At 37.5% G+C, this 24,442-nt stretch overlaps 1 long non-coding RNA gene across 1 annotated transcript in view; it reads right to left on the bottom strand.

The window, feature by feature from the left end:
• LOC144367400 (uncharacterized) overlaps positions 1 to 24,442 on the bottom strand; it is a 69,618-nt gene that overhangs the window by 14,540 nt on the left and 30,636 nt on the right. Inside the window, exon 4 of the long non-coding RNA XR_013426753.1 lies at positions 6,044 to 6,237. This is a non-coding gene — a long non-coding RNA (uncharacterized LOC144367400). The remainder of the gene's footprint in view (positions 1 to 6,043; positions 6,238 to 24,442) is intronic.

Raw genomic sequence — 24,442 nt, 5'->3', positions numbered from 1 at the left:
GATCTGGAGTCTCAAGGAAGACATGAAACAGCAAAATCAGACAATGAAAGATCACATTGACAAGGAACTACATAAACAAATGCAGGAAGTAAAAGATCAATTACACAGGGAGATAGAGGTAATAAAAAACAAACAAATAGAAATCCTAGAAATGCAGGAAGCAATAAACCAACTTAAAAACTCAATTGAGAATACTACCAGCAGAGTAGATCACTTAGAAGATAGAACATCAGACAATGAAGACAAAGTAATTCAACTTGAAAAGAACATAGACAGCTCAGCAAGTCTGCTAAGAAACCATGAGCAGAACATCCAAGAATTATGGGATAATATTAAAAGAACAAACTTAAGAATCATTGGGATACAGGAAGGCACAGAGCTCCAAACCAAAGGAATAAATAATCTATTCAATGAAATAATATGAGAAAACTTCCCAGACTTGAGGAATGAGACAGAATCCCAAATCCTAGAAGCCTACAGGACGCCGAATGTGCAAAATCATAAGAGATCCACACCTAGACACATTATAATGAAGATGTCCAACATACAGAATAAGGAGAGAATTTTAAAAGCTACAAGAGAAAGGAAACAGATTACATTTAGGGGTAAACCAATCAGGATAACAGCTGATCTCTCAACACAGACTCTGAAAGCTAGAAGATCCTGGAATAACATATTTCAAACACTGAAAGAAAATGGGTTCCAACCAAGAATCGTGTATCCGGCAAAATTAAGCTTCAGGATGGAAGATAAAATTAAAACCTTCCACAATAAACAAAAGTTAAAAGAATTAGAAGCTAGAAAACCTTCTCTTCAAAAAATCCTTGGCAAAACATTATAGGAAGAAGAAGTAGAAAATCACATTGAAAACCAACATTGGGAGGTAGGACAGTAAAGGGGGAAAGTAATCAAAGAGAAAAACATATCATGTTTAGTAACATTAATAAACAAATATGGCTGGAAGAATAAACCATATCTCAATAATAACCCTAAATGTTAATGGCTTAAACTCACCAATTAAGAGACACAGGCTAGTTGAATGGATCACAAAACAAGACCCAACAATATGCTGCCTACAGGAGATGCATTTGATAGGAAAGGATATACATAGACTGAAGGTGAAAGGTTGGGAAAAATCATACCACTCATATGGACTGTGGAAACAAGCAGGAGTGTCCATACTCATATCTAATAAAATAGATTTCAAGACAAAGAAAATCAAAAGGGATAAAGAGGGACACTACATACTGCTCAAGGGAACCATACACCAACAAGACATAACAATCATAAATATATATGCCCCAAATAATGGTGCAGCTATGTTCATCAAGCAAATGCTTCTCAAGTTCAAGAGTCTAATAGACCACCATACAATAATCATGGGAGACTTCAACACACCTCTCTCACCACTGGACAGATCTTACAAACAAAAGTTAAACAAGGAAAATATAGAACTCAATAACACAATCAACAACCTAGACTTAATTGACATATATAGAATATACCACCCAACATCAAGTAGTTACACTTTTTTCTCAGCAGCACATGAATCCTTCTCAAAAATAGATCATATTTTATGTCACAGGGAAACTCTTAGACATTATAAAGGAGTAGAGATAATACCATGCATCTTGTCTGATCATAATGGAATGAAACTGAAAATCAATGATGAAAGAAGGAAGGAAAAATCAGGCATCACTTGGAGAATGAAAAATAGGTTACTGAATGATCAATGGGTTTTAGAAGACATCAAGGAGGAAATTAAAAACTTCTTAGAGTTAAACAAAAACACAGACACAACATATTGGAATCTATGGGACACATTGAAAGCAGTTCTAAGAGGAAAATTTATTGCTTGGAGTTCATTCCTTAAAAAAAAAAAAAATAAATGATCTCATACTTCATCTCAAAATCCTAGAAAACGAAGAGCAAAACAACAGCAAAAGAAGTAGAAGGCAAGAAATAATTAAAATCAGAGCTGAAATTAATGAAATCGAAACAAAAGAAACAATTGAAAAAATTGACAAAACTAAAAGCTGGTTCTTTGAAAAAATAAATAAAATCGACAGACCCTTAGCGATGCTAATGAAGAAAAGAAGAGAGAGAACCCAAATTACTAGCATACGGGATGAAAAAGGCAATATCACAATAGACACTTCAGAAATACAGAAGATAATCAGAAATTATTTTGAATCTTTATACTCCAATAAAATAGAAGATAGTGAAGGCATAGATAAATTTCTTAAGTCATATGATCTGCCCAGATTGAGTCAGGAGGATATAGACAACCTAAACAGACCAATAACATTAGAGGAAATAGAAGAAACCATCAAAAGACTACCAACTAAGAAAAGCCCAGGACCGGATGGGTATACAGCAGAGTTTTACAAAACCTTTAAAGAGGCACTAACACCAATACTTTTCAAGCTATTTCAGAAAATAGAAAAAGAGGGAGAACTTCCAAATACATTCTACGAGGCCAACATCACCCTGATGCCTAAACCAGACAAAGACACTTCAAAGAAAGAAAACTACAGACCAATATCTCTAATGAACCTAGATGCAAAAATCCTCAATAAAATTCTGGCGAATCGAATTCAAAAACGTATCAAAAAAATTATACACCATGATCAAGTAGGATTCATCCCTGGGATGCAAGGCTGGTTCAATATACGGAATTAATAAATGTTATTCATCACATCAATAGACTTAAAAATAAGAACCATATGATCATCTCGATAGATGCAGAAAAAGCATTTGACAAAGTACAGCATCCCTTTACGTTCAAAACTCTACAAAAATTAGGGATAACAGGATCATACCTCAACATTGTAAAAACAATCTTTGATAAGCCACAGACCAGCATCATTCTGAGTGGAGAAAAATTGAAGGCATTCCCTCTAAGATGTTGTACAAGACAGGGATGCCCTCTCTCACCACTTCTGTTCAACATAGTCCTCGAAACACTGGCCAGAGCAATTAGACAGATGAAAGAAATTAAAGGCATAAAAATAAGAAAAGAAGAACTTAAATTATCACTATTTGCAGATGACATGATTCTTTACATAGCAGACCCAAAAGGGTCTACAAAGAAACTATTAGAGCTAATAAATGAATTCAGCAAAGTGTCAGGATATAAAATCAACACGCATAAGTCAAATGCATTCCTGTATATCAGCGACAAATCCTCTGAAACGGAAATGAGGACAACTACTCCATTCATAATATCCCCCCAAAAAATAAAATACTTGGGAATCAACCTAACAAAAAAGGTGAAAGATTTATACAATGAAAACTACAGAACCCTAAAAAAAGATATAGAAGAAGACCTTAGAAGATGGAAAACCATACCCTGTTCATGGATAGGCAGAACTAACATCATCAAAATGGCGATATTACCAAAAGTTCTTTATAAGTTCAATGCAATGCCAATCAAAATCCCAACAGCATTTCTTGTAGAAATAGATAAAACAATCATGAAATTCATATGGAATAATAAAAGACCCAGAATAGCAAAAACAATGCTAAGCAGGAAGAGCGAATCAGGCGGTATAGCAATACCAGACTTCAAATTATACTACAGAGCAATAGTAACAAAAACAGCTTGGTACTGGTACCAGAACAGGCGGGTGGACCAATGGTACAAAATAGAGGACACAGTAACCAATCCACAAAACTACATCTATCTGATATTTGATAAAGGTGCTAAAAGCATGAAATGGAGGAAGGATAGCATCTTCAACAAATGGTGCTGGGAAAACTGGAAATCCATTTGCATCAAAATGAAACTGAATCCCTTTCTCTCACCATGCACAAAAGTTAACTCAAAATGGATCAAGAATCTTGATATTAAATCAGAGACATGGCGTCTGATAGAAGAAAAAGTTGGCTATGATCTACATACTGTGGGGTCGGGCTCCAAATTCCTCAATAGGACACCCATAGCACAAGAGTTAACAACTAGAATCAACAAATGGGACTTACTCAAACTAAAAAGTTTTTTCTCAGCAAAAGAAACAATAAGAGAGATAAACACGGAGCCTACATCCTGGGAACAAATCTTTACTCCACACACTTTAAATAGAGCCCTAATATCCAGAGTATACAAAGAACTCAAAAAATTAGACAATAAGATAACAAATAACCCAATCAACAAATGGGCCAAGGACCTGAACAGACACTTCTCAGAGGAGGACATACAATCAATCAATAAGTACATGAAAAAATGCTCACCATCACTAGCAGTCAGAGAAATGCAAATCAAAACTACCCTAAGATACCATCTAACTCCAGTAAGATTGGCAGCCATCATGAAGTCCAACAACAACAAGTGCTGGAGAGGATGTGGGAAAAAGGGTACACTTGTTCATTGTTGGTGGGACTGCAAATTGGTACAGCCAATTTGGAAAGCAGTATGGAGATTTCTTGGAAAGCTGGAAATGGAACCACCATTTGACCCAGCTATTCCCCTTCTCGTTCTATTCCCTAAAGACCTAATAAGAGCATGCTACAGGGACACTGCTACATCGATGTTCATAGCAGCACAATTCACGATAGCAAGATTGTGGAACCAACCTAGATGCCCTTCAATAGATGAATGGATAAAAAAAAATGTGGCATTTATACACAATGGAGTATTACTCTGCATTAAGAAAGGACAAAATCATAGAATTTGGAGGGAAATGGATGGCATTAGAGCAGATTATGCTAAGTGAAGCTAGCCAATCCTTAAAAAACAAATGCCAAATGACTTCTTTGATATAAGGGGAGTAACTAAGGACAGAGTAGGGATGAAGAGCAGGAGAAGAAGATTAACATTAAATAGGGATGAGAGGTGGGAGGGAAAGGGAGAGAGAAGGGAAATTGCAGGGAAAGGGAAGGTGATCCTCAGGGTTATACAAAATTACATACAAGAGGAAGTGAGGGGTAAGGGAAGAATAATACAAGTGGAATAAATGTTTTACAGTAGAGGTGGTCGAGAGAGAAGAGGGGAGGGGAGGGGAGGGGAGGAGGGATAGTAGAGGATAGGATAGAGAGCAGAATTCATCAGACACTAGAATGGCAATGTGTAAATCAATGGAAATGCAACTGATGTAACTGATGTGATTCAGCAATCTGTATATGGGGTAAAAATGGAAGTTCATAACCCTTTTGAATCAAATTGTGAAATATGATATATCAAGAAAGATGTAATGTTTTGAACGACCAACAATAAAAAATAAAAAAAATTAAAAAAGGAAAAAAACCAATAACTTCATGCTTACATAGCATTTGCTATTCATTTATTTTCCGATACAGTTCTTATATTTCATTCCTCAAAGAAAGTATCCTCCTACTTCAAGCAACAAAAATATTCAATGAACCATAGATAATGACAGAAGAGATCTATGGAAACCTTCTTCAGTGAGTGTATGTTAGGGCAATCCTAGTATAGTAAAATTTTGTGCAGCTATAATTTACAAAATAACCATATACAATATTCCCAAAACAAAATATTAGCTCACATAACAAATGGCTAAGTACCTACTTTGAGTTGCCCTGTGTGAGACACAATCAAAATAATTCCTTTCTCCTTCAGTCTGTGTGATTTTCTCTTGGAGGTTTCATTGGCATACTAAACTAACAGATCTAAGTAAATGCTTCTAATGTGTCTGGCATAAAATTGATCAGGACAAAATTTAAGAGCCATCCTTAACTCCTCTCATTGAACATTCAGCATCTCTGCAAAGTATCAGTTCCACCATTAAAGTTTTCAATCTTCCTAGTTCTGCAGAATTCCACAGCTAGCACCCTGATCAAAACCACCTGGATAATTACAAAAGCATCTTAATTAGTGCCTACCCCCAAACTTGCCTCACAATAGTTGATTTTTCCATAAAAATCATATGATACATCCATATCCACACTGAAATGAATACATGACAAGTATCAACATTGTCCCATGTAAAAAAAAATGGCATGAAATTTTTTCAAAAAATTCTTTGTATTTCTTGTATCATCTACAGAAAGGTATGTTCATGTAATTTTTGGACTTTTGACTTACCTTGATTTCACATATGTGGCCATGCATTTGTTTGGTCAGTTTCTCACTGATGGAAAAATCCAGGTACAGATTCTGTTCAAATGATAGATTAACAATCTCCAAATTATGTTTTCTAAGTGTGTGCCACTGCTTTCCTTTTCCTCTTTCTTGTTTTGCTTATTTTACTTCTTTATGACTATTTTTAACTGAAGATGCTGAAAAAAATACAGAAACAGAAAAAAAAAGAATTTAGGAATACTAGAGGCATCCAAGGAAAGAAAAGATTATTTGTTGACTAAGATTCTTAAAAGGTGAAGCTGTGCCTCACTACTTCTTCATTTTAAAAAAGGGGGATGGAATTAAGGGCCTATCTTTAAAAATATAGAGATAACATGAGATTATGTTCTACAGGGTAGGAAAGGATTTTAGTCTAACAAAAATTTAAAAATAGGAAGAAGACAAAAAATGCTCAGTCATAATAGTAATTGAGAAAGTACCAATAAACCACCTCATATCAATCTCATACCCCACAATTTAAGTGGTTGGTGAAGGAGGAGGGGAGGAATAAAATTAAATAAAATAGGGAGCGAACATTGGGATGGGACAAGGATTGATTTTTATGACCACTTTGGGTTTTTTCTCTGTATTATGAAGTTCAAAGTGAGCTTACCATTTAATGTAGCAATCAAATAAAGAATACTTGAAATTTTTAGAGCATGTTTACATGACCTTTTTCTAACCCATCTCGAATGAAATGGCAAGGGTTTGTATGGAGGGTTGGTTTGTTTAGTGGTAGTGAGGATTGAAGCCAGGGCATCAGATATGCTAGAAAAACACTCTACCACTGGTTCACACTCAAAATAGAAAAAGCAAAAAGGCTAGACATGTAGCATAGTGGTAGAGCATCCCTGCATTCAATCCCAGCAGACAACGAAAAGAAGAAAGAAGTTGAGAATATAAAGCATGTGATACCACTATAAAGGAATGGAGATTTTATGAGATTGAAGTTAAGTTAGTATTAACATGAAAATAATATATTACAACTTTGATTGTCTTTATGGTAAGAAAAAGAGCTACAGAATTGACACAAAAGGAAATGCAAGACAGTCAAAACATGTCACTACCAAAGAGAAAACACCCAAGTCAAAGCAGTAGAACAAAGGAGGAACACACACACACACACACACACACACACACACACACACACACACACCTATAATATATACCAAACAAAAATGGCAGTTGTCGTCCTCCTCTCTCCTCTCTCCTCCTCCCCCTTCTCTCTCTCCCTCCAATGGCTTGGTCTTTAGGTATTTTTCAGAAGGGTAGGGGATAAACCCAGCAGCTGTTCCAGTGGCTTTACCATAGAGCTTCATTCTAGCCCTTTTTTTATTTTCATTTTGAGATAGATTCCTGCAAAATGGCCTCCTTCGAGATCCTTTTGAGATCCACCTGCCTCAGGCTCCAGGAGTCACTGCAATGACACGCATGCACGCCTGTGCCCTGCTTCTAGTGCATTGTTCATTGTACAAAATAATGGGATTCTGAGGTGAAAAGCTCAAACATGATTAAAAATGTTTGATTGATAGGCCCTCCCTGTTTCTGTTCTCCCCTCCTCTATGGCTGAACTAAACCACTTGGAAGGCATCCATTCTTCCATAGAAAAAAAATGGAACATTTATTTCTGATTCAAAAGAAACAATAGGCAGGATTTTACAAATGGTGCTAGGAAAACTGGATATCCACATAAAGCATCAAATTGGACCTTTCATCCCATAGGGAAAAATTAACTCAAAATTAAAGAAAATCAAGCTAGAAAAACATATAAAACTTTCTGCAAGAAAACTTGGGGGAAAGTTTCATGACATTGAGTTTGGCAATGATTTCTTAGATACGTCACCTAAAGCACATACACAAGAAATTTGGACTACATCCAAATAAAAAACTGTTCATGAAAGGACACATAAAAAAAAGGAAAGAAAAATCTGTAGGAGAATTCCTTTGGAAACCACATCTTACAGAGTTTTGATATCAAGACAGAGAACTACAACTTACACAGAACTCCATTTTAAAGTGGGCAAAGGATTGGAATAGACATTTCTCCAAAGAAGATAAACAAATTGTCATTAAGCATGTGAAAAGATGGTCAATATTACAAATCATTAGGGAAGCCAAATTCACATCCACAAAAAAATACACCACACTCCCATTAGGATGGCTACCATCCCCAAACCAGATAACCAAAACAAAACAATTGCAGAGGAGGAGCAGGAGAACTGGAACCCCTAATGCACTGTTGGTGGGAAGGCAAATGGTGTAGCTATTATGATAAAAATTATGGTTGGTGCTCACAAAAAAAATAACTATTATCCAGCAGTGTTATTTTTATGAGGTATCTAGAATAGTCAAAGTCATAGAGACATATAATGATAGTCTTTGGGGGCTGGGGAGGGGGCTCTGGGGAGTTCTGTTCTAATGGTTACAAGTATCAGTTCTACAAGATGTAAAGAGCTCTGTGGACAGTTGCTGGTAATGGTTACAGAACAATGTCATATAGGTGATGCCATTGAAGTGTACATTTAAAAATAATGTTGAGGGTAAATTTTACATGATGTTTTATTGAAATTAAAAATAAATAACACAAGGAAATTGTCTCAAAAGAGAAGACCTGAATCTCTACACTTTAGACAAACCTAGTTCACTTTTACAGCAAAGCCACTTATGTGATAACTAACCCAATCCACATACAGAGTTAATTCACTCAGAGGGTAGAGCCTCCCTGGCCTTAAAGACCACACCTCCTAATGCTGTTCCATTGAGCATAAGTTTTTCCACACAGGAACTTCAAGGGGTTCAACGTTGACTCCATTTAAGTTGGATTGAGCCCAGAGCTGTTTTACTTTCAGTCACGGACCAAGTAACAATGCTGTGGTCAAGGATGGACTAGATACATGATGGTGATGCCACAGAAGATATCATCAAGTGAAGATTGACATCAGAGTTATATTAGTTTATGTAAATGCACTCTATGATGTCTACATAACAAAAATCTCCTCATACATTTATCAGAACCAACCCTCACCATTAAGAAATGCCTGACTGAAATTGTTTCTTTTTGTCTTTTGACATGTTTTTAATATGAGAAATACAGTTGTCCCTAAAATACAGGCATTCCGTGTTCTGTCTTATGGAGCAAAGTACAATTTCCTTAACAAAAAAAATTGAACACAGTATTTAGTCATGACAGTGAACTCTGAAGAGTATATTTGAGGCTTCTGCCTCTCTAGGAGAGGCTGTTGAGTAAAGGAAGCAATGCTTTTAATAATGGTACCTAGGAGAGAGATAGTTTTACCAACATTTCATATGCAGGACCATTTTTCAACCTCTTATCCTAGAGAACCATCAAAGATGTGCAGCAGGAGGAACTAGCCATGAGACTGCAAGTTCCCCTTGTTTGGAAACAACACCCAAGTGGAGATTTAAATTAAAAAAAAACAAACAACAACAACAAAAAAAAAACACTCTATTCACAGCAAAATCACACTTCAAGAGTTCAGATGAGCACCATCAAGATTCTAGCAAAGTTTCTGGTCTGTTTTATCCTACTCCCTACCCCAAAACTCACATAAAAAGTCTCAGATTTTCTGAAAAAAAAGTGCATGCTTCAAAATATTTGAAAGACTTGAGGTTTTTCAAATGAAAGCTCAGTAGGATGAGGAGCAACCAAAGAAACAGTTCTTTGGATCACTCTAGCCCCATGGTCAAAAACATGGACTCTCCCACCTGCTTATCAGAGATCCATGGCAGATTCCTATCCAGAAGTGACTGCTGTTGAGTCATCACTGTTTTGGGGGCCCTTTGATGCACATTTTTTCTTCTAAGACCATGTGGCCAGTGGACTCCTGAGTCTACTATGTACAGCTGGAAAGGAGTGTCATGTATAAGTTGCAAAACAGCTACAGCTGACCCCACAACCTTCTCCTCTAAACTAGGGCTCACCTAAAAAAAAAGAAATTCGAGCCAAAAATCAAGACTTTTGTGTGTGCACTTCCTCAAAAAAATGGCTTGCCAAAATCTCTTCCACTATCCTAGGTTTAAAATGTTCCAATTTATTTCTAAATTTTAAAATTGTGTATTTGAAAAAAAATCCCCAGGACCACTCATAAAATTCTTGCAATGTAGTTTCTCACCGATCCCTGCCTTGGGATTCTGGAGATGGAATCCAGAACCTGCGGCTTGCTAGGCAACATCCCACCATTCAGCTATACCCATGCCTTTCTTTACTTTTTGTTTCTTTGATGGGGGAGGTAGCCAGATGGAGCCCAGGGCCTCAGACTGCCTGCCTCACACTTGCAAGCTTAAAATGCTGAGCAAGCACTTTACTATTGAGCCTCCCCCAGCCTATTCTGCTGATTTTTATTTATTTATATTTTTTTCTCCCAGCCTTTTACTGCATTTACTCCCATTAACTTTTAAAACACCTGGACTGACCATGAAGCCAGGATCCTCCTGCCACAGCCTCTAGGGTATCTGGATCACAGGTGCATATCATGGCAACCGGCCAACTAGTTAACTCACAGGAAAGAGGAAAAATAACAAGAACATAAACTTATCCCTCGACCTTAACACCAAACAGTTCCTGGCTATTTTATTTTATTTGATCCACCCTATCATTCGCCTCATCTCCTTAGAATTTCCCTTCATTGATTTGATGGGAATCCCAGACATATCTTTGCCCTGAAAATACTTCCATATCTCTCTAAATATAAGAAATCTCTTTTAATGTAACCAGGGGCTAATTTTTAAATATAAGAGGCTTTGGATAGCTATACTCCCCAATTCCACTGTGCAGCAGCAATAGACAATTCGGTCACTAATAGGGGCTATCCCTGGCCCCCAATCCTGCCCATTAAAAAAGGGGGCTGGGGATATACCTCAGTTGGTGGAGTGCTTGTCTCACACAAGGCCTTGGGTTCAATTCCCAGCACCCCCCAAAAGAGAGAGAGAGAGAGAGAGAGAGAGAGAGAGAGAGAGAGAGAGAGAGAGGGAGAAGGAGGAGGCTCAAACATCCCTTCTCCTCAACGTTAGTTCATGCAGTCCACAGCCTGCCACAAAAACACATTGTTGAGGGCCACAGCTGAGTCAGGATGACGCATCTTAATCCTCTACCAAAGAACCTCACCTTTAGAAGTCATGCTGAACCTCTGCTCCTCTTCTTTCTCAGTGATAAAGTGAGCAACTCTGGAGCAGCATCCATTAATATAGCCCACCCTAGACATGCCCTCAGATGGCCTGGCCCCTGATGGACACAACCAGCCCACCCAATAAGGGCATGAGCCAGCACAATTGGTCCCGCCCTAGCGCAGCGCACAGCCCACCCTAGACACATCTGATTATGTTTACCCTAACAGCTACCTCAGCAAATCCTAGTTTCCATTCATTGAGCATCCTCTGAAACTAATCTTATTTTTATAGTATTTTTTTTAGATACAGGTAGACCCAATATCTTTATTTTTTTTATTGGTTGTTCAAAACCTTACAAAGATCTTGACATATCATATCAATATCTTTATTTTTATGTGTTGTTGAGGATCAAACCCTGTGCCTCATGCATGGTAGGCCAGAGCTCTACCTCTGAGCCAAAACTCCTGCTCACCACCAAACCCCCTCCTCCCTCCACCCCTGCTATTTCCCCCCACCTGGACTTGAGAATAATGGAACAGAGATGTTTAAGCCATAGTATGCCCCTGATCTTGAACCTAAACCCTTATGCTCCTCTATCACACTCTCATCATTCTTGACTCAAAGCTGAGTTGCGTGCGTCACTTGATAGGGTATTGATTATGTAGTACTGAGCTTAGAAGTAGGAGAGGCCATAGATTGAAATTGAATAAGGACATAGGAACAATAGGAACATTATAAGACATAAGATTATGTTTTATGGTTTTTAGATGAGTTGTCAAAAAATAACAATAGATACATATTTTTTCTTGTCAGTATTGTGGATTGAACCCAGAGGCACTCTACCACTGAGCCACATCCCTCAGGATTTTTTTTTTTTTGAGTCAGAGTCCTACTGATTTGCTGAAGCTGGCATACAACTTGCAATCCTCCTGCTTTAACCTCAAAATTACAGGTATGGAATTACAGGTATGCACCACAGAGCCCGCTTAATTCATCCTGTTCTTCATATAGTCCTGTGATAGAAAAATATCTTCATATCACAAATGGAGAAACTGCAGGCCCTTTGAGTTTTCTTCACAGCTCTGGGACTTCGTACTTTCCCACAAGTGGGGAGAAGGTAATAATAATTCGAAGGGTTTTTTGTTTGTTTGTTTTGTTTTTTTGTACTTCAGGTGTAGAGAATGCAACACATGTTTGACAGTTGTTTCTCATTCTTCTGAATCAGAGTGATCTGCCTGCCTCTTTTTCTATTGAAACAAATGGCTTTTTTTTCCCTTTTTTTTGGTTCTGGGGATTGAACCTCCAAATGTTTGAAGGCTAACTCTGCAGCTGGAACTGATTTTTTTCACATTTTCTCCTAGCGACCTTATGGGGATATACATGATCATACAGATGAGTCCTGAAGCTCAAAGTGATTAACTAAATTACCTGATGTCAAACTCTGAGGAGACTGACTACAACAAGATAAAGCAGAGAAAAATAAGGTTTGCCAGGTCTGGTGTTTCACACCTGTAATCCCAGGGGCTCTGAGGCAGAAGAATTACAAGTTCAAAGCCAACCTCCATAATGCACCAAAGCCCTAAGCAATGTAGTGACACCCTATTACTAAATAAAATATAAAAGAGGGCTGGATTTGTGGCTCAGTGGTTGAATGCCTCTGAGTTTAAACCCTAGTACCAAAAAATAAATAAATAAATAAATAAATAATAAAATATGTTTGCAACTGGACAAGTCAATGGCAGCACTACAGAAGATAAATTTTAAAGGGCAGGGGAGAGGAATGTAGTTTTCTAACTTGATCCCAGGATAGATGGTGTCTCTGCATCTTAAATGAAGAAAAGGCACAAGGAACAGATTGATGGCCAAATAAATTCATGGAGGTCATTTTGTGTGGTATGATTGCATATGGGTCCTTTTCTGCTTGGGCACCTCAACCTGTCATTTGAGCCAATAAAGGTGATTTGGGGTATATGGGAATATTTTGGGAAAGGGAAGGCTTGAATAAGATTAGTGACAGAGGGAGTAGAGCAAACCAAAATTGGGTTGAGCCACCAGCAGCTCCAAAAGATATCTTTATTATTCCAGGATTCCACTCCTGATAGCCACAGCCCCCTCTGCTGATGGCCTCCTTCAGCCTTGGACTCTGGCAGATCTAGCTCCAAAATCCAGATCTCATGTTTTCTTTTGGAACCTTTGCATGGAATCATGAGTTACCTACCATGCAAAATGCTGCCATATGCACCAGCTCTGAGATCACCACCAAAGACTTTAGTGAGAAATAGGAAATTGTGGCAGAGTCAGAATGGAAGAGCCCCTGCTAATGGGAATGCTAATGAGGATTATGCAGAACAGGAGACCAGGCAGACAATGAGGGAGATGAAGAAGAGCAGGAAGGTGATGATGAAGAAGGGGATGTAGATATCAAGGAGGAGGCTGCGGTACCTATGGCAAACAGGCAGCTGAAGGCGATGTGGATGGCAATGTTGATACCAATGAGGATGCCAAGACAGCAAGCAAAGAAAAAATAAGCCAGGCATGGTGGTACAGGCCTGTAATCCCAGCAACACAGGCAGGCAGCTGAGGCAGGAGGATCATAAATTGGAGCCTCAGCCTCAGCATTTTAGCTAGACTAAGCAGTATAGTGAGATCCTGACTCAAAATAGGAAATGAAGAGAACCAGGAATGGAGCTCAGTGGGAAAACGCCACTGGGTTCAGTCTCCAGCACCAAAGAAAAAGAAAAAGAAAACAAGGAGAGAAAGAATGAAAAGTTAAGATGTTTTTAAATGTCATGTGACAGTCATCCTTTTCTTCCTGTCTCAATCTAAACATGGTCACTTTCTAGTAGAAAGTCTTACTGGCCCACTTTGGTCAGCACCTTTGGCAGATGACCTGAGCTCTCCCTCCACTCAACCAAAACCACAATGTGATTTTGCAACACAGAAGGGTTCTTTTTTCTTCTTCTTCAGAGTACTTTAAAAAGGAAAGTTTTCATTTTTCACTTCCATTTCATATTTTTTTACATTTTCATAGTGGTCAAGCATTTTTAATCATCATAGAAAACCAAACCAGCCTTTGAAGAGTTCTGACCTTTTTTGGTGTGAGCATGTTCATTATAAACTCAAAGAAGACGAAAAAAAGTAAAAAAGAAATGAAAACAGTGGCTGCAGTGCCACAAACATAGAACCCAGCACCTTAGGTGGCTGAGGCAGAGTATCCAAAGTCTGCCTGGCAATGGAGCCAGACCCTGACCAAGATAAAAATCATGGTCTCAGGATGCAACTCAGTTTAAGTGGCCTGGTTCACTCCTCAGGAGCAAAAAGGGTGGAGGTATCTTATTTCCACCATTCCAGTAATTGTTGTGTCTATGTTCTTAGCTGGACTATAAGTACATGGTTTGTATGAGATAATCTTAATGGTCAAAGATAACAGTTTTCTTTCTTTTTTTCTTTTGTTGTCTATAAAGTTGCTATTTTTAAAATGTGATTGGCCCATTGGTGTCCAATACTATATCAGAATTTTATTTTGCTGAATTCTTCTAACAATCAAATAAAAAGGTAGGTCTTAGATTGATTTTACTTATTTCCCAATAATTCAAAGTTCCCATCAGCTTTGTTTTTTTCTTTTCTCAGTACCCTGAATTCACACCAGTTGCCCTTTCCTCCCCTTCTCCATCAAGCTGCTTCCCCAAACTACTGGACAGACACCCTCGCTGCCTTGCTTTCATTCTTTACTCAGCTCCAGTCAGGCTTTCCTCAGAGCTCACTTCATGATTCACACCAAGGAATCAGCTCCACATGGCTCAGTCTCATTGGTAATTTTTCTAAGTCATCACACACATTGGCCAATCTTTTTTGTATTTGCTATCCTACTTCACATTCTTTATGAAGCTTGCCTTCAGAGCATGTTTTCTGAGTCCTCCATTCTTGTTACAAATGCCCCTAAGGAGCCAGGAGTGATGGCACATGTCTGTAATCCTGTGTCTTGGGAGATTGAGGCAGGAGGATCTTGAATTCACAGTCAGCCTCAGCTGCTTATTGAGGCCCTAAGAAACTCAACAAGAACCTGACTCTAAATGAAATTTTAAAAAAAGGGCTGGGGATGTGGCTCATTGGTTAGGTGACTCTGGGTTCAATTCTAGGTGCCCAAAAAATAAAAAACAATTTAAAAATGCCCACCATGGTAAAAGCCCAGCACACACCAGATCCTGTAGTTGGAACCATGTGATGATGGAGTTGTGAACAGCACAGTGCAGGCTCAGAAACATCAACATTCAAGTGAACATTTAAAGAAACATAATTCCTGCATGGCACAGGGATGCACAGCTGAAATCACAATCATTCAGGAGGTCAAAGCAGGAGGACCGCAAGTTTAAGGCCAGTCTGGCAACTTCATAAGACCCTCAGCAACTTAGCAAGATCATGTCTCAAAATTTAAAACAATAAAATCAAATGTGTTGGCAATATGGCTCAGTGATAAAGTGCCCCTGGCTAAAATACTCAATAGAAAAACAAAACGAAACAAAAAAGTACCATTTCTTTTCTCCATGACCCAAAGTGAATATGTTCAAAAGCCTATTTAACATTCCTGCCAAAGTACTAAAACCACACCCTACAAATTGAGAAAATTTGGAAAAGTGATCACTCAGCAAATTGACTTCTAGGACATTGAGTTCTGTTGAGAAGACTTGATAACAATTGCCCATAAACTTCATTTGTCCATGTAAATTTTAGCTGTTTGCCTCATTCTCCCATATCACAGCATTTAGTTCACTCAATCATAATGATGCCAAGAAATCAGCTAACAATTATTAGTTATTATTAACAATTATTAGTTATTCGCTCCTCTTTATATATATATCCATATTCTATAGGCCAAAAGCCTGCACAAAATTTAATTACCAACATCATTAATCATCATTATCTGAAGTTTTTTTTATTTCTTTATTTACTTAGTACTTGGGCTTGGACACAGGGGTGCTCTGTGCTTTGCTACTAAGCCACATTCCCAGTCCTTTTTTTTTTTCTTTTGAGGTGGGGGTCTCACTAAAGTTTTGTGACTGACCTACAACTTCTAATCCTTTCTCAGCTTCCCAAGTCCCTGTGTTACTAGGTGGAATTTGAAGATTTTTAGTCACGTCAAATATTCTCTGGTGTCCCCTTCACCCCACAAATTCTTCATACCCTCCTGATTATCCCTGCCCCTTTAGTTAATTCAATATCCAGAGGAAATTCCTGGTCACAATCCCTGAATGCAGAACCTCACAGGATAAATGCAAAACAGACACTTGTCCCTTGTAAATCCCTATTATTGATTTTCCTGTCAGCTTAACTACACTGAACCAACCCTGAGAGCCCCTAGACTGCATCTGTCTTCTTCACTGTTGTAGCTCTGGGACCAAGCATTACCCCTGGCACTAAACAGGCCCTGAGAAATATTTCTTCCTATTTGAGGGAATAATGAAATTTCTCCTTGAAATTTAGAGCTTTGTCACTCTTTCACTTTCCCTGCTTCCAATCTCACCTCCATCCAATGTACAACAGTCATTTTCAATTCTCTGATATAAAACAATCAAAAATCCTTCCCTAACTTCCCTTGCCTGTAGGATCACAACAGGTTGATACCCAGTGCCATTTCTGATCAGAACCCTTCCTGCTTTTCCACCCTCATCTTCCTTCACTGAACTTCACATTCATTTCTTCAACACACACACAAAAAAAACATCAAAACAAAACAAAAAAATATTGCTTTTGACTTTCTGGACATACAATGCTTGATTAAGATTTTCAAAAATTGTTTAGATTGCCGCCACCCCATTATTATCCTCAAAAAATGTGGAGGAATGGGCATCTTGGCACATGCCCATTCTACTCTCTAGCCATCTCCTCAGAACACCCCCAGGGGTACTATTTATCTCCAAACCCTCCTGATACTGCATGGATAATTTGTGCTTCAGGATGGGAAATAAGGTTTAAAGGGGTTTTTTTCTCCCAAATGATAATGAGGTCAGGCATGGTGGGTATATGTCTATAATCCCTGCACTTCAGGTAGCTGAGGCAGAGGGATCACAAGTTTGAGGTCAGCTTCAGCAAATTAATGAGATCCAAAAAATTCACTAAGGTCCCAGAAAAATTTAGCAGTTTTTCTATTTTTCCTCCTTAATTTGAAATATAAATTGCATAAAATAAATCCTTGAATACATGAGTTCTATTAATGGGTATTATTTCCCATTGATCAATTTGTTGTTTTTTGCATGTAAAATACTAAAGGTTTTTAATTGTTACAGTTTTTATCATGTTTCTTGATATCTCATAGGCCAATCTTATGGGGGAAAATAAGTAGCTCTTGTTTTCACTGTTTAGGTCATCAAGCCATTCAGAATGGAGAAAGTATCCAGGGTAAGCCTAGAGAGGACAACAGTGCAGGATAACTTGAGGTTACAGAATTCAAGTTCCATGTCCTATGTAAAAGGCAAGTTGGATGAAGAGGGGAAGCCCTTTCATTTGACTGTGGATTCTTCATGGATTGCCATAACTATTTACATCTAACTAAAAATCTTATATGATATCTGGATTCTTGATTTGTGCATGATAGACTAACAATAAGATCCTTTGATTTGTAAACTCTACCCACTCTTTCCACCAACATGCTTAGTTCAGAAGTTATAAAACTAAAATATAGCTCCCTATGGTCCTTAATCCCCAGACATTTTGTTTAAGTCACTTTGTTTATTAATAAAAACTTGTCATCTTCCCCACACCAACAACTGATGAGAACACATTTTATTAATAGGCTCAAATATATGTTCTTTATAGGATTTAAGAAACCATAAGTGAATGGGAAGCTATACTCCACATATGTGTAAAATGTCAAAATACATTCTACTGTCATATATCTAAAAAGAAGAAATAATTCTTAAAAACCCCACTATTTAGCTACTAATGTTTCAGTATTTAAATTTTCTTAGAAATAACTCGTTTTATATTTGTCACATAACTTAGACTGTACATGAAGAACAGAGTTATAAACACATATCTCAATTACATTTATCTAGTTTATTTACTTTTAACAGTTACTCCTAGATAACCCAGAAAGACCAAAATTCCAGACAAGAATAGTCATATTTTTTAAGCTCTTTTATGTTTTCTTTTTTTTTAACATTCAGATGAGTTTAGGACTTAATCTCAGATATTTGCCTTCCAGCTAAGATTGATTGAAATTATAAACCTCCAAATGATAATGATTTTTTTAAAATTATCTTTTTTTTCTATTAGTACATTATAGTTATTAAAATTATCTTAAAGGTGTTTGAAAGAATACTCTATGTTATATATACCAATCAGACATAATTTTAAGTCAGGTGCATAAATGAAAAGTAAATTTTTAATGTTTTATATTAGTGCACATAATAGTGGGTTGCTTTTGAGATAATCATACAGTGTGGAATAAAATTTGCTTCATTGCAGTCCCCACTAATTCCTCATTCCATCCCCCACCCATTTTCTTTTTTCTATTCTTCTGATCTTTCTTCTATTTATTGTATTGTTATATTTGTGCTTTATAGGTATAAATGCAAGTAAAATTCACTACAGTATATTGACATATGTACAGAGCATAATTTGTTAACTTTCATTCCATGGTTTCTCTCTTTTCCTGTCTCTCCTCCTAGTCTCAAGTCTGTACCTATACTCCATTAGCTCCCTTTTCTTTTCATGGTGTCCCTATCTCTTTTTTTCCCACTTAATTTGTTCTTTGCAAGAAATAACAGAAAATATTCAACCCTTAGCTTTATGAGCCTGGCTTATTTCACTTAGCAGGATGTTCTCCAGTTCCATCTACTTACTGTAAAAGGCCATAATTTTATTCTTCTCAATGGCCGAGAGAGAGAGAGAGAGAGAGAGAGAGAGAGAGAGAGAGAGAGAGAGAATTTTTTAATATTTATTTTTCAGTTTTTGGTGGACACAACATCTTTATTTTATTTTTATGTGGTGCTGAGGATTGAACCCAGTGTCTCGCCCAGGCCGGGCAAGCACGTTACCGCTTGAGCCACATCCCCAGCCCAGTATGATGACATTTTTAACAGGCCATTTTATGAAATGGGGTGTCTACGTTAAAAAATAGAAAAATCCTAAATAAATAGTATAATGTTACACCTCAAAGCCCCAGAAAAGGAAGAACAAACTATTCCAAAATCAGTAGAAGACAGAAAATTATTAAGATCAAAGCCAAAATCAATGAAATTGAGAATAAAAAAGATACCAAAGATCAATGAAGTGCTGAGTTGTTTCTTTCAAAAGATAAATAAGATTGAGTATCCCTAACCAAAAGAGAGAGAAGACCCAAATCAACAAACTTAAAAATGAAGAAGATATCACCACAAATACTTCTGAAATCCAAAGCATCATTAGAAATTATTTTGAAAATATATACTTCAATTAACAGGAAAATCTAGAAGATATTGACAAATTTCTACACACATATGATCTATTCAAATTGAACCATGAAGAGATAGAAAACCTAAATCTACCAATATCTATCAATATCAAGCAGTGAGATAGAAGCAGCAAGTAAAAGTTTTAAAACACCTTCTCTCAGCTTATCTGCTTACCCATCAGTCAGTACAGGGGAAATGGAACTGGAAGGACCTTTTACTGGGCTTTCCCAGACCTCTTCGTAGTTGGAAGTGTGCCTTTGGACCTTTGTTAGGGGTAAGTACTCTGGAGAGATTAAATCCTTGCACCCCTAGGGCAGAGTAGAAATTAAGCTCACCTGGGCATCTAGGACTTCATTGTCTTCAGAGTTCTACTCAGGGTAGATTGAAAGACCTCTGGGTGGATGGTGCAAGGCAGGGATCCTGTAGCCCATTTACCACCCAAATTTTGGTTTCCAAGTCTTCATCCCCAATGTAATTTTGCCCACCTGATCAATCTCCCCTTACCCTTTGCAGTTGATCATTGGTGTTACAGAATTCTAAAGGAAATTGGATTGCATTCTTCTCTCCCTACTGTAATCACTCTTATTTTACCTTATGTACTCCTGCCTGCACAATTTCCCTGACCCTTTTCTGCTGGTCATTCATGTGTTAGTGGGCTTAAAGAGCAAACAGGATACATTTTCTTCTGTATCTCTGTCCCAAATCCCCTTGGATCCACTATTCTCTGAGAATGCTTTGGGGTTGTGATTTGATTTTATATAGGTCATATAGTAAACACTGGCTGAGACAAATAAAAACATTTGTTAAGGACTCTCAGGTTCCCATAGAACAAGACTCACAACAATCCCGTCAAGCTGGGTGTCCTTCTCACCTACAAAGTGAGAAACACAGAGCACTTTTTGTGTGCCAATTTTTCCATTGTGTTTCTCTTTCCCATTTAGTTTCCCCTTCCTTTGTAGTGACATAGCACCAGTGTTGCTGCAAGGCCTTAGTGTAGTTTCTTACATCTTTTGTTCACTGCAAAATAATCTCCAGGATTCTCCAAATCTTGAACATACAAATAATGATTTATAATGGTTTTCTTCATACACTCACCTTATTATGAAACCTTATTTCTGTCATTCAAATTACAAACAGCAGAGCACAAGGGAAGCTCCTCCTTCCTCTGCTCTGCCATGTTGGGAGGATGGCCTCCTAAAAGTGAATTTTTTAAAAAAGCCATAAAATGTAAGCATGGACTCAATAATGTTAAAAATTTAAGAAAGAGGAAAATTTTGTGAAAGGATGAAGCAGTCACTGAATCCACCACTAAAATTATTCCTAGGGTGCTGGCTGTGGTGGTGTGTGCTCGTCACTCCAGAGACTGAGAAGGCTAAGGTTGGAGTATTGCAAGTTTGAAGCCAGCCTCAACTAAGTAAGGCCCTAAGCAACTTAGTGAGATTCTATCTCAAAATAAAATTAAAAATGCCTAGACATTAAACTCAGTGGTACAGTGTCCCTGGCAACAAAAGTTAAAAAAATATATATTCCTAAGAATTTAAGAGGAAATTTTTAAAAAACTTTTTTTTGTCACTGGTGAAGGGTCAAACATCTGCCAGTGATGAGAGAGACTCTCTTTCTTCAAGTTCTCCTGTATCATTGCCTTCATATGAATACCCTAAAGGCTAGAGAAAAGACTGTTAGTCAAAAGTGCAAATTTGTGAGTTCTTTATCCAGACATAAATTTTGAATTCAGTCTATTGTCCAAAGATTTCAGAGCACTGAAAACATAAAATTAGATATCTGAGGGTTCTGAAATATCTATACATGTATAGAACAAAATAAAACCCATTGTTCCTTTTGGAGTTCCTTTACTTGGATGCAGATCTGCAGGATGAAAATGTCTTTGAACATTCCAAGCTTTTAATTTCCAGTAATCAAGACAGAAATGCTATTTTTAAATCTCTCAGGCCCTTTCTGAGGCTTCTTGTGGTCAGGTCTCCCTGGTTAGCCTCCTCTTCAGAATGGGTATCTTTTTAAGCTCCCACATCCCAGGACAAAGGCAACAATGCTCTAGATCTGTGGCTCACCCTTGCATGTTTCTTTGACTTTCCCAGTCCTTCTCTAGATTGTCATGACCCTATTAGCCCACTCATGGGCCCAGCACTACTCATTGATCTGTGGATACTTCCAAGCAACAGGCTCCAAGTGGCCACTAAGTTTTCCCAAAATGACTGTGGTATAAGGCCACTGAATCAGGCTCTGGAATAGTACTTTCCCTTATCATCTCAGGGCCTGGCATCCTAGGAAATTGCCATTGTTCTCTGCCTCACTCCTTGTGAGTCCAGTAGCAAAATCCTGGGAGCCTCTGAGGGAATTGTCCCCTTTACGTTACCAATTTTATAACCAAAAAAAAAAAATAGGTTCACATCTTTATGTATGTAAAACCAAAAACCCAAACAATGGAGAATGATTTACTATGTTCAACAGGTAAGGGGAGCACTAAGCTTATTTGCAAAACAATGCTCTCCCCAACAAATAAAGTGTGGGATTTTGTTTGCACAGCCTACACAGATGTATATGGAAAATCATGTGGCTATCTCTGCGAGTCAGCTTTCCATCAGCTTTCAGTGGGTCTCCCACTGTAACAGAGTGATAGTGAATAAAAGCTGCTCAGCTCATGACAGCTGAAAAGCAGAGAGAGTCAGAAGGGGCCAGAAACAAGACATACCCTTTGAGGACAGGCCTCTACTGACTAATCTCCTCCAATGAGGTCCCAGCTCCCAAAGTTTTCAACACCTCCCAATAGTGCCACTAGTGGGGGAGAAAACCTTCAACCCTTGAGACACTAGGGGACATTCCAGATCCAAACTCTAATAAGGGAGGACACATTTGTGAGCATGTTCAGTTAAGGGTCACAGATAATAGGTTCCATAAGGAAAAATGGTGGACACCAAACACTTCTGGGCATGCTGAGTTCAATTTTATGAGAGAATTTTTATTCTCATGTGTTTCATATGAGTTTCTCCAAAGAGTTTTGGCTGAAATAAATAGAAAGAGGGAAGTTAGACTCATAGTTCTTCAAAAGTTCAGAAGCTTTCTCCATCCTAAGGATAAAAATTTGCCCCTACAGATGCCTGCCTCACTTGGTGAATAATAGGAAGAAATATCATCAAGAAAGTGAATATGAAGCCTTGGACCCTGTTTCCTACCCTGGACAAAACAATTCCCCCAAACCTGGACAGATTCCTATTGGGAGACACTCAGAGACTGGCTGAGGAGCTCCTTTCTACACCCCATGTAAGTGCAAAGCCAACCATATTAAAGCCAGTAGAAAAAGATTCACACCTTGAGTTCAAAGCTCTTTTTTTCTCTCCTTCTTCAAAATTGCAGGCAATAATTTGATTTCCCACCCCTTGTTTTATATCTTAAAAACTCACTATGAAGTTATATGAAAGCACTAACCTTTTCCTTGTATACCCACCACTTCCAGGCTAAGAGAAAGGTCTCAATTATTAGGCAGTTATAAAAGTTTAAAGCAGAGACTGGCTGTGGTGGAAAACATGCACAGACCCTCAAATGGAAAATTTCTGAACAATCACATTTTCTTAGATTCATGGGATAGAAACTTAGTAACCTTAGTACCAAGAAAAGATATTCACAACCTTTGTTCCAGAGCTGAACTTCTCAAATGTAATGAAATATCATGGTGCTCACCTACTAGAGAATGATATAATAGTCCCTCAAAGTATGCTATAAATCAGGTGTGGCAGCACTTGATTACAATCTCATTTCCTTAAGAAGTTGAGGCAAAATTATCACAAGTTCAAGACCAGTCAGGGAAACACAGTGATAAAATGGGGTATGGATTAGTGGTTAAAAGCTTGCCTCACAAGTATAATGCTCTTGGGTTTGATCCCCAGAATCACTAAAAAAAATCCCTTGAAGCAATAAAAATTTAATTTAAAAAATGGAGAAAAGCAGGACAAACTAGGAAACTTTTAGCAGAAACACTGGCACTTAAGGAGAAAAAGAACTCAAATTAGCAACATAGTAATGCCATTTTTGTACTTTAAGGCACTAGAAAATGATTAACAACCTAAATATAAATTAGCAAATGGAAGAAAATAACATGGTGTAAAAATAAAGTCAAAATTGGAGTACAATACAAAAAAACAACAATCAAAAAAGAGAGCTGGATTTTTTTAAGAGATTAAAAAATTGAAAATTCCTCAGCTACATTAGCTAAGAAAAAAGGAGAATGCTCAAATAATTAAAGTCAGAAATGAAAGAGGATATGTTAAAACTTATGTCACAGAAGTGAGAAACATTAAAGAAATTACAACGAGCAATTATATGTCAATAAAATGGATACCACAGAAGTTAATATTCTCTAAGAAACATAGCATGCAAAGACTAAACATGTGAAGAAATAAAAAATTTGCACAGGCCCTTAAATTTTGAAGAGATTTTTATCAATGGTCAACAACTACCAAAGAAAGAAAATCCCTGGGTATCCAGTGTTTCACTTGACCATTCTACCATGCATTTTTTTATAAATGCCATATGTTGTTTTCAATCTCTTAAAAAAATATTTAACAGGAAGGAATAGTTCCAAACTCACTCTACAAGGTCACAATTACCCAGATCTCAGAGCCAGACAAAGACACTACAAGAAAAGAAAAGTATAGACGAACAAATTTTGAAAAATCTGGTGAGAATATCATCACCAAAATTCTAAGAAACTAAAGTCAACAACATATTGTTAAAATTAAGGTCTGGATATAACTCAGTAAAAGGGTATTCACCTAACTTGCATGAGGTG

Source organism: Ictidomys tridecemlineatus, chromosome 10 (assembly GCF_052094955.1).
Source record: "Ictidomys tridecemlineatus isolate mIctTri1 chromosome 10, mIctTri1.hap1, whole genome shotgun sequence".
Lineage (NCBI taxonomy): Eukaryota > Metazoa > Chordata > Mammalia > Rodentia > Sciuridae > Ictidomys > Ictidomys tridecemlineatus.
Note: the sequence above shows the minus strand (reverse complement) of the source record. Positions and strands in the feature narration are given on the sequence as shown.